Consider the following 12,495-nt stretch of genomic DNA (forward strand, 5'->3'; position numbering starts at 1 on the left):
GGGCCTAAGGGGATGCATTATAGATTAGCAATTAGATGATGGGTTGCGAGAGTGACAGAATCTTAAACCCCAATTTATGCGCTATTCCGTAAGGGACCGATTGGATCCAAAAGTTTAATGGTATGGTTAGAATTTATTCCTAATAATTTTCTCGTAGTTGCGGATGCTTGTGGGAGGGTTAATGAAAGTGCTAGTGATCGACTAGAGAGGGGTGAATAGGCGATTTTTAAGAAATTCTTCAAAACATGGAAGTTTCGAAGACAAACGATGGAGATAAACCTACTACCATGCAGCGGAAGGTAGACTACACTAAGCAAGCCATAGTCAAGTATTCAATGAAGTGAAAGCACAAAGACTAAAAGCAGCTAGGCAGTATAGATCAGGTTGGAAGATAGTATGAAGCCAATCAGAACGAGCAGTCACTCAGTGAAGACAAAAGATAATGCAAACCGGCAATGACTTCACACGGACCAACTGTAAATAAAGAGAGGGGAAAGATAGAACCAGTGGCTCGCTGAAGACAATGATTTGTTGGACCAGTTCCAGTTGCTATGACAACTGTACGTCTGGTTAGGGAGGCTGAGATTCAACTCAGAAGACCGCATCTTCACCTTGTTCCCCTTGAGCTAAGGACACCCAGTCCTCACCCAATCACTCTGGTAAGTCTTCAAGGTAGACTTCCAAACCTTCACAGACTTCGTTCACCGGCGATCCACAATGACTCTTGGATGCTTAGAACGTGACGCCTAACTGGCTGGAGGATTCACAGTCCTCAAGTGTAATAAGTCTTCAGATCACACAGACAGGAAGACTTAAGTGATGCCTAACACTCTTTGGCTCTGGGTGGTTAGGGCTTTATCCTCGCAAGGAATTCTCTCTCAAAGGCTTCGAGGTGGGTTGCTCTCAAATGACAAAAGCCATACTCTAACTCTGAGCAGCCAACTATTTATGGTTGTAGGGGGTGGGCTATTTATAGCCACTAGGCAACCCGACCTGATTTGTCCGAAATGACCCTGGGTCACTAAGGAACTGACACGTGTTCCAACGGTTAGATTTCAAACACACACGGTAACTTTACTTGGGCTACAAGCAAAGCTGACTTATCCAACTCTGGACAAGATTTGCTCTCATAGTCTTCACTCGAAGACATAGGATTTGGTTAAGCATCACTTCAGTCATTCTGACTGGTTCTCTTGGACCCCACTTAATAGTACAGTGGTTCCTATGACTGAACAAAGAAGAAAAAGAACGACGAAAGAACTAAGTCTTCGCGCTCCATAGTCTTCATGCAATGTCTTCTCTTGTCATAATCTTCAATGTGAATGTCTTCACATACCACCTTTGTCTTCAATGTCTTCTTACATTTTTAGGGGTCATCTCTGGTAGGAAAACCAAATCAATGAGGGACTTCTACCTGTGTTATCCTGCAATTATCACAAACACATTAGTCCCTCAACTAGGTTTGTCGTCAATACTCCAAAACCAACTAGGGGTGGCACTAGATGCACTTACAATGATACCAACTGGTGCTCGATCTAAGGAAGGACTTCATCATCTTCAACATTGTCGTGAGGACCAATGTCTTCAGCTGCGGTGGGGTCAACAGCTGGATTGTCTTCAGCTTCAGGAGCCTCTGGGGAAGCAGGCTCATGAACTATCACTTGGCGTTCTGGATGTTCAGATGCAGGACGAGCCACTGAGATTGGCTCGACCTCAAGGGGCTCTGGGAGCAGCCTGGTCTCTCTTCTTGGTTTTTCGTTTCTTGGCTGGGGGAGCATCATCAGTGGTGGCCTTGGTCTTGCGCTTCCTGGCTTCGGCTTCAGCTGCCCTTGTTTTCTTCAGTTCTGAAGCCACTGTGGGGACCTTAGGCTTCAAGCCAGTCATATTGGCTGGGAAGACAATTGGATGTACTTCCTGCCTTGGTGCTTCGGGTTCTGCCACAACTGGCTTCTTCTTCTTCTTGGCCTCCATTCGGGGGTCGATGCCTGGTCGCCCCAAAGCCTTGCGCTTTTCAGCTTCATTGTATCACTGAACACATTTGGCAGCAAGATCCTTCATGCGCTCACGAGAACCTTTGGCTTCTTCGTGTTTCGTTTGGAATGCTTCCTTGAGCTCATGCATCATGGTCTGGAAGTTCTGAATGTCTTCAACATTGAGCTTGGCCATATGCTTCTTGAACTGAGCTTTTTCACAATCTATCTTATGCTTCAGCTCGACAATTTTCTGAGCTAGAGCCAGCTCAGCAGCAATGGCTCCGTGGAAGGCGACGCTGAGGCCAATGGGAAGCTGAAGATCATCAAAGCTAACGTTTGGGCTATCAAACCACTCATCAATGAACTTGCTCAAGATTTCAACATCAAAGAGAGGAAGGTCATTGAAGATTTCTGCCTCTTGCTTGCTCTTGATCAACTGCTCAAGAGCGTCATCGCCAAGATCGTCGCCGCTGGACAGATCAATGGCGTCATTCTCATTGCGCGGAACAGCAGCAGGGGTCAGTGCTTGGCTGGTGGGTTGCATGGGCATCTTCACTTTGGAGGGCTTGGAGATGCGTGACAGATCTTCAAACTGCACACTGTGTTCAGGAGGTGCAGTGGCCAGAGGCTTCGCCCGTGAAACCTTTGGTGCTGAGGAAGGCTTCGAAGCTTTAGGTTTCTTTAGCTTCTTTGGCTTCGGTGATGCAGGCGCTTCGTCAGAATCAGCGTCGTCTGCAGGTTCATCCACGGCGGTCCCTTGAACCATAATATGAGTGATGAGACCTTCTAGGTTGTAGAAGGGCCCAACAAGATTGGGTTCAGCTTCGCGTGTGCCATCGGCACGAGGAGCAGAGGGACCTGGATTGAAGTCTAATCCCCACGACTTCTTGTTTTCTTTGGCCAAGTTCCTGGCAAACTGAAAGTTGCGCTTGAACAGATTGTCGTCACGACACCATAGCAATGACGATGGGTCTGCATCTGCAGGATGTGGTCCACGGACCATGCAGGGATAGAAGCCTTGTTCAATGGCTTCAGCTCTGGACCTGGGTCGAAGATTTCTGTATAGGATGTCTCCCCACGGTCGCTTGATGGCATTCTTCTCAGCATACTCCTGGGTCACGAACCTGTACTTGAACCATTGTTCTGCCCAATATCTTCGAATCCATTGGATTCGAGTTTTCCGCCGATTGTAGTCCTCCTCCGGATCTGTTTTGTACAGCTCATAGAGGTCAGGAGGCAGATCTCTTGAGGTGTTACCACGGCACTGTCTGCCACCCTTCCTTGCAGATTTTTCTGGTGCCATGAAGTTTAGACTGAAAGGCTTCAAAGTTGTCAAAGTCTTCCGTCTACTGGTCAGACAAGAACTGGCTTCAGGAGAATTTATATGATGTTGTAAGAATTCTGCAAATGAATGCAGACTATGAGAACCAAGGGATTCTCCCACGGTCATGTACCTGTGATAGCATTAAAGGTGCGAGGGAAGGGGAAGAGGTCATATGCATTCTCAGAAGATTTTGAAGATAAATCAGTTTAGAAGACATTGACCTCATAGTGCAAAGACATTCACTCATAGATAGAGAGTTGGTTCCAGATTTGTACAAATCCACGAATAAGTACAAGTGAGGAATCTAACTACTTTGTGAAGCATAAGTGAATATACTAGGCATATTATGAGATGCAGTATGAAATAGATCCAACTTGTGTGAACAGAAACTGCTTGTGGTAGAAAAGGATGAATCTATCGGATCAAAGAGACTGTAAAAAGGAGGTTTTATTTACCACACGAGGAACTGCTAGACGGAGTGGGAGAGGAGGCCGAGCAGTTCGATCTTCCATGCCCTAACTTGGCGACGGAGGACACCTACGGCGACGGCGGAGAAGACGATGTCCGCGGCCGGCGTGAGGACGGCGTCGGTGAGGTCGCGGCAGCTAAGCGCTTCATCGCCGGCGTCGTCGAGGGATAGCGGTGGCGCTAGGGTTTGTGCGAGAGTGGAAGAAAGGATAATGACTGGGTTGAGCCATGTATTTATAGGGACAGGGACAGCACAATGTTATTACACAGGTGCCCCTGGCGGTTTACATCTGAAGGACGCGTGGCAATCATGCAACACATTGGATGTTGTTCCACGTTCCCACGCACGCCTGGATTGTCGGGTGGTCGTTCCCACTTCTCCAGGTTTCGGGTTGAAGGATTTAGCATTGAAAACAGATTAATGTTTGTCTCTGTGTCTTCTGCTGACAAGGACGCAGAGAAGACATTTTGACAGGGTCAATAGAATGCATATGATTTGGATAGATAGACTTAAGATAGAAGCATAGAGGGGTTAGGGTCCGATCACATTCACTTAGTTCAAAAGATTCAACGTGAAGACATAGCTATAAGTGAATGCTGTAGAGGATAGAAACCAAATTGAAGATAAACATGAGGCCATGTTAACCTTGAAGACAAACAGAAAGCGAAGACTTTGCAAATGTAACGCCATGTGAAGAACACCTCTAAGGGAAGAATTTGGTGGTGGCGTTACCCACCGTATAGGAAGTATTAGACCCAGACACGGCGCACAATTATCGTGGCGCTCCGAAGTCAAATTCCTCGTTAATGTATTCACACTCAGAATGTAAGTCTTCATTAACTGAAGACATACGTTACTTCGTATGTTGCACATCTAAGTCATCAACATGCATAAGTGTTAGGATGTGTGCCTGATCAAAGGACATTTGAGGATTCCAAGATATTTAGCTCACACTGTAACTTGCAAAACCTCTTCTCATCCAAGGGCTTTGTGAAGATATCTGCCAGTTGCTCTTCAGTGTTGACGTGTATGATATCAATATCTTCCTTCATGACATGATCTCTGAGAAAGTGATGACGAATTTCAATGTGCTTTGTCTTCGAGTGCTGAACTGGGTTGTTAGCAATCTTGATGGCGCTCTCGTTGTCGCAGTAGAGTGGCACTTGCTTCAGATGAATGCCATAGTCTTTGAGTGTTTGCTTCATCCATAGAAGCTGAGCGCAGCAAGATCCAGCAGCAATGTATTCAGATTCAGCAGTGGAGAGAGATACACAGTTCTGCTTCTTTGAAGACCAACAAACAAGTGATCGTCCTAGAAAGTGACATGTGCCTGATGTAGACTTGCGATCCACCTTGTCACCAACATAATCAGCATCCGAGAATCCAACTAGATCAAACTCTAAGCCCTTTGGATACCATAATCCTAGTGTTGGGGTGTGAGCCAAATATCGAAGAATTCGCTTCACAGCTAAGTGATGCGATTCCTTTGGTGCCGCTTGGAATCGGGCACACATGCAAACACTAAGCATGATATCTGGCCTAGATGCACATAAATAAAGCAAGGAACCAATCATGGAGCGGTATACCTTTTGATCGAACTCTTTACCATTGTCGTCGGGGCCCAGATGGTGTTTAGCTGGCATTGGCGTCGTGTACCCTTTGCATTCTTGCATTCCAAACTTCTTTAGGCAATCTTTGAGGTATTTCTCTTGAGATATGAAGATGTTGTTGCGTTGTTGACGTATTTGAAGACCAAGGAAGAACTTCAGCTCACCCATCATGGACATCTGATATTGCTCTTGCATCATATATCCAAACTCATCACTGTATTTCTGGTTGGTGCAGCCGAAGATAATGTCATCCATATATATTTGGGACACAAACAGTTCACCATCATATGTCTTTGTGAAGAGAGTGGGATCCAGGGAACCATGTTTGAAGCCTTTGCTCTTCAGGAAGTCTTTGAGTGTGTCATACCAAGCTCGAGGGGCTTGTTTAAGGCCATACAGTGCCTTGTTGAGCTTGTAAACCATGTCAGGATGTTTTGGATCTTCAAAGCCATGCGATTGTGCAACATACACTTCTTCTTCAATCTTGCCATTGAGAAAAGCGCTCTTCACATCCATTTGATACAGAAGGATGTTATGATGATTTGCATAGGCTAGCAGTATCCGTATAGCTTCAAGCCTAGCCACAGGAGCAAATGTTTCATCGAAGTCAATTCCTTCAACTTGAGTGTACCCTTGAGCAACGAGACGAGCTTTGTTTCTGACAACTTGACCATGCTCATCTTGCTTGTTGATATTGTGCTTATGAGGATCAGGATGTTTGACTAGTTCCCATACATTATTCAACTCAAATTGTTGAAGCTCTTCTTGCATAGCTTGAATCCATTCAGGTTCTATGAAGGCTTCATCAACTTTCTTGGGTTCAGATATTGAGACAAATGCGAAGTGTCCACATAAATTTGCTAGTTGTGTTGCCCTTGAATGAGTGAGTGGACCAGGTGCATTGATGCTGTCAATTATTCTCTCAATCTGTACTTCATTGGCAACACGAGGATGAGCAGGACGAATATTTTGCTCTTGCTGATCATTTTCATCGTTAGAAGGATTGTCTTCAAGCTGAGCATTGTCTTCAGGTTGATCAGGTGCAGAGATGATAAGTTCCTCTTCAGGCTGAGCTTCAGACGGTATGATTTCTCCAGTTCCCATAAGCTTGATGGATTCACTGGATGGAACTTCATCTAGCACATTTGGCAGGTGCTCTCTTTGCGAGCCGTTAGTCTCATCGAACCGCACATCCACAGTTTCAACCACTTTATAGTGAAAGAGGTTGAAGACTCCATATCCAAGCATAAAACCTTCATGTGCTTTCGGTGCAAATTTTGAAGTGTGATGTGGATCCTTGATCCAGCACCTGGCACCAAATACTCTGAAGTAACTGACATTTGGCTTCTTACCAGTGAGGAGCTCATAGGATTTTTTGTTCAGAAGCTTGTGAAGATAAACACGGTTGATGATGTGGCATGCAGTATCAATGGCTTCAGGCCAGAACTTTATTGGAGTCTTGTATTCATCAAGCATCGTCTGGGCCATCTCAATAAGTGTTCTGCTCTTGCATTCCACGATGCCATTCTGCTGCGGCGTGTACGGAGCTGAGAATTCATGAGTGATGCCCAAGGTATCAAGATAAGTGTCGAGGCCGGTGTTCTTGAATTCAGTGCCATTGTCACTTCTGATGTGCTTGATCTTGATGTCATAGTTGTTCATGGATCGATTGGCGAAGCGTCTGAAGACATCCTGCACTTCAGTCTTGTAGAGGATTATATGCACCCATGTATATCTTGAATAATCATCAACAATGACGAAACCATAGAGACAAGCAGTAGTAGTAAGAGTTGAGTAGTGAGTGGGACCAAAGAGGTCCATATGTAGCAGTTCGAAGGGTTGAGTCGTTGTCATGATCGTCTTCGAGGGATGCTTGGCCCTCATCATCTTTCCAGCTTCACAGGCACCGCATAAGTGATCCTTCTTGAACTTGACACCCTCGATGCCTATGATATGCTTCTTCTTAACAAGGGTGTGCAAGTTCCTCATGCCAGCATGCCCTAGCCTCTGATGCCAGAGCCAGCATTCTGAAGCTTTTGCTAGAAGACATATGGCAAGCTGTGGTCCTATTGAGAAATCTACCACATACAAATCATCTTTCCGATACCCTTCAAAGACTAGAGACTTGTCAGATTCCATTAGAATAAGGCAACGATATTTTCCAAATATCACAATCATGTTTAAATCACAAAGCATTGAGACAGACATTAAGTTGAAACCAAGGGATTCAATAAGCATTACTTTATCCATGTGTTGATCCCTTGAGATTGCAACTCTACCTAGACCCAATACCTTGCTTTTACCAGTATCAGCAAATGTGATGTGACTCTTGTTAGATGGACGTAACGTTGAGTCCATGAGAAGACTTTGCTTGCCAGTCATGTGATTAGTACACCCACTATCAATAATCCATTCTGAAGCAGCTGGTATCATACCTTTGGCACCGCGTGCCATGAAGCAATAGGTGGGAGCGGAGTCGTCCTGGTCATTAGCATCGGCGTCGGTGATGGAGTCATTGTCTTCAATGTTGAAGATGGACTTGGCAACATAGGATGTAGCCAGACTAGCAATGCCAGAATCAGACTCCTCCTCAGACTCCACCTCCGCCTCCTCAGAAGCAGACTCCTCCTCTGAATCCATTTCCTTGCCAACAAACGCACGAGCCTTGCCAGATGAGCTTTTTTTGTGTGATGAAGACTTTGAGGAAGACTTGGAAGAAGACTTCGAGTATTTCTTCTTCTTCTTGTCGTCAGAATCATATTCCTTGCTCTTCTTCTTGTTGTTCTCATTTTCCCACTACGGACACTCAGAGATGTAGTGACCAGGTTTCTTGCACTTGTGACATGTTCTCTTCTTGTAGTCATGAGCAGAAGCTTCATCATTCCTTGAGCTGGATCGTGAGGACTTTCTGAAGCCTTTCTTCTTGGTGAATTTCTGAAACTTCTTCACAAGCATAGCAAGCTCCTTTCCAATGTCTTCAGGATCATCCGAACTGCAATTAGATTCTTCTTCAGATGAGGAAACAACTTTTGCCTTCAAAGCACGAGTTCGCCCATAGCTGGGACCGTAGATGTCTCTTTTCTCAGAAAGCTGAAACTCATGTGTGTTGAGCCTTTCAAGTATGTCAGATGGATCAAGTGTCTTGAAGTCAGGGCGTTCTTGAATCATCAGGGCCAGTGTGTCAAACGAGCTGTCAAGTGATCTCAGGAGTGTCTTGACGACTTCATGCTTGCTGATCTCAGTAGCGCCGAGGGCTTGAAGCTCATTTGTGATGTCAGTGATTCGATCAAACGTGAGCTGAACATTCTCATTGTCATTTCTCTTGAAGCGGTTGAAGAGGTTGCGAAGGACACTGATTCTTTGATCTCTCTGGGTTGAGACGCCTTCGTTGACCTTGGAGAGCCAGTCCCAGACTAGCTTAGATGTTTCCAGAGCACTCACACAGCCATACTGTCCTTTGGTTAGATGACCACAGATGATGTCCTTGGCAGTGGAGTCCAGTTGAATGAACTTCTTGACATCAGCAGTGGTGACACCTTCACCAGCCTTGGGAACGCCATTCTTGACGACATATCAGAGGTCGACATCAATGGCTTCAAGATGCATGCGCATCTTATTCTTCCAGTAGGGATATTCAGTTTCATCGAAGACTGGGCACGCAGCGGAGACTTTGATTATCCTTGCAGTCGACATAGCTAAAACTCCAGGTGGTTAAACCGAATCACACAGAACAAGGGAGTACCTTGTTCTGAAACCAATTGAAAGTGTTAGTGATCGACTAGAGGGGGGTGAATAGGCGATTTTTACGAAAGTCTTCAAAACATGTAAGTTTTAAAGACAAACAATAGAGATAAACCTACTACCATGCAGCGGAAGGTAGACTACACTAAGCAAGCCATAGTCAAGTATTCAATGAAGTGAAAGCACAAATACTAAAAGCAGCTAGGCAGTATAGATCAGGTTGGAAGATAGTATGAAGCCAATCAGAACGAGCAGTCACTCAGTGAAGACAAAAGATAATGCAAACCGGCAATGACTTCACACGGACCAACTGTAAATAAAGAGAGGGGAAAGATAGAACTAGTGGCTCGCTGAAGACAATGATTTGTTGGACCAGTTCCAGTTGCTGTGACAACTGTACGTCTGGTTAGGGAGGCTGAGATTCAACTCAGAAGACCGCGTCTTCACCTTGTTCCCCTTGAGCTAAGGACACTCAGTCCTCACCCAATCACTCTGGTAAGTCTTCAAGGTAGACTTCCAAACTTTCACAGACTTCGTTCACCGGCGATCCACAATGACTCTTGGATGCTCAGAACGTGACGCCTAACCGGCTGGAGGATTCACAGTCCTCAAGTGTAATAAGTCTTCATATCACACAGACAGGAAGACTTCAGTGATGCCTAACACTCTTTGTCTCTGGGTGTTTAGGGCTTTGTCCTCGCAAGGAATTCTCTCTCAAAGGCTTAGAGGTGGGTTGCTCTCAAACAAAAAAGCCGTATACTAACTCTGAGCAGCAAACCGTTTATGGTTGTAGGGGGTGGGCTATTTATAGCCACTAGGCAACCCGACCTGATTTGTCCGAAATGACCCTAGGTCACTAAGGAGCTAACACGTGTTCCAACGGTCAGATTTCAAACACACACGACAACTTTACTTGGGCTACAAGCAAAGCTGACTTATCCAGCTCTGGATGAGACTTGCTCTCATTGTCTTCGCTCGAAGACATAGGATTTTGGTTAAGCATCACTTCAGTCATTCTGACTGGTTCACTTGGACCCCACTTAACAGTACGGTGGTTCCTATGACTCAACGAAGAAGAAAAAGAACGACGAAACAACTAAGTCTTCGCGCTCCATAGTCTTCACACGATGTCTTCTCTTGTCATAGTCTTCAATGTGAATGTCTTCACATCCCACCTTTGACTTCAATGTCTTCATACATTTTTAGGGGTCATCTCTGGTAGGAAAACCGAATCAATGAGGGACTTCTACCTGTGTTATCCTGCAATTCTCACAAACACATTAGTCCCTCAACCAGGTTTGTCATCAATACTCCAAAACCAACTAGGGGTGGCACTAGATGCACTTACAGTTAATCATAAGTAGGAGGTTTGTTCAAGTAAGAATAGCACCTAAGCATCGGTCCACCCACATATCGAATTATCAAAGTACTGAACATGAATTAAGCCAACATGATGAAAGTGACTACATGAAAATCCCGTGTACCCTCAAGAACACTTTGTTTATTATAAGAGATCGTTTTGTCCTGTCCTTTGACTCAAAAGGATTGGGCTACCTTGCTGCACTTTTGTTACTACTATCATTACTTGCTTGTTACAAATTATCTTGCTATCAAACTACTCTGTTACTTACAATTTCAGCACTTGCAGACATCACCTTGCTGAAAACCACTTGTCATTTCCTTCTGCTCCTCGTTGGGTTCAACACTCTTACTTATCAAAAAGAGCTAAATTGATCCCCTATACTTTTGGGTCATCACTCCCCCCCCCCAAGGAAGGAGGCCGAATTGGAGAAGGGAAAGAGGGGGTTCGGCTCCCCTTTCCTTCTATCCTTCCTCTTCCCTTTCCCCCTTCTGAAAATAAGGAAAGGAGGGAGGCCAAATTGGGGAGGACCCCAAGTAGGATTCCTCCTACTTGGGGCGCCCCATGGTTGCCTCTCCTCCCCTCCCACCTATATATACGTGGGGAAGGGGCGCCTAGTTAGCCGTGTGCGGTGTTCCCTTCCACAGTTTACACCCCCGGTCATAGTTTTGCGGTGCTTAGGCGAAGCCCTACGAAAATCACTTCACCACGACGTCGTGTTGACGGAACTCATCTATTTCCTCGACACCTTGCTGGATCAAGAAGGCGAGGGACATCATCGCGCTGAACGTGTGCAGAACTCGGAGGTGCCATACATTCGGTGCTTGATCGGTCGGAGCTAGAAGAGGTTCAACTACATCAACCGCGTTGTCAAACACTTCCGCTTCGGTCTACGAGGGTACGTAGACACACTCTTCCCCTGTCATTTCTATGCATCTCCTAGATAGATCTTGCGTGGGCATAGGAATTTTTTTGAAATTGCATACTACGTTTCCAACACCTAGACCCCCTTTAACAGTACGATTTTTTCTACGACTCAAAAATAAGAAGAAAGAAACTATGAAAACAAAGTCTTCAAGCTTCAAAGTCTTCACATCAATTTCTTCAAAGGTCGTACCAATTTCTTCACCTGGAGAAATACATTTTCAGGGGTCGTCTTCTATGGGTTGAAACAAATCTTCAGGGACTGTAACACATGTGTACACTCACGAACACATTAGTCCCTCAACCCATTTGTCTTCAATATTCCAAAACCATTAAGGGGGCACTTGATGCACTTACAATCTCCCCCTTTTTGGAGAAATTGGTTACACGATATTGAGGAACTCCCCATGAAGATGTGCATATGAAGAATTTGCTTTGGATTGCAAACGCATATGGCATGATGGAATTGTGGAGATCTCCCCCTATATATTGGAATCCAACTATGCATGATCATATGATATTGGAGAATTTGAATGCATGATGAATGGTGTCTGACGAAATACAACATGCATGATCATATATCATTGAGGATAAGCATATCAGATCATGCGGATAAAGATGTAGAAAAAGAGTCAGACCACCAATAGTTATTTAAGTTACAACTCATCAAAGAGCAAATCAAATGAAGACCAAGAGTTGTAACTTAGCAAATACAACCCATATAAAGACCCACTTGAAGACTAACTCAAATCCCCCCCTTTGTCATCAAATGACCAAAAGGACACAAAACTGAGGACACCCCTGAAGAATATCATCTTGAGGAATCCAGGGGAGTGCCAGCGTTGTTGTCGGGGTTGCGAGATGCAGAAGAGGACCAGTTGCAGTGACTTCAACCTCTTCATTTTCATCAGTGGAGCGTGAAGGAGACACCGAGCTTGGCACGTGAGGAGGAACTTGTACTTTCTTGAACTTCTTCATGGGAGGCATTGACCAATCAAAGTTCTGTTGAAATTCCATTGCAATAAGTTTGTCATTAGTCTTCAGATGTGATAATATGGCCCATGTTCTGTCAAAAATCTCGTGGGCGTAGTAGT

Source organism: Triticum urartu, chromosome 1 (assembly GCF_003073215.2).
Source record: "Triticum urartu cultivar G1812 chromosome 1, Tu2.1, whole genome shotgun sequence".
Classification (NCBI taxonomy): Eukaryota; Viridiplantae; Streptophyta; class Magnoliopsida; order Poales; family Poaceae; genus Triticum; species Triticum urartu.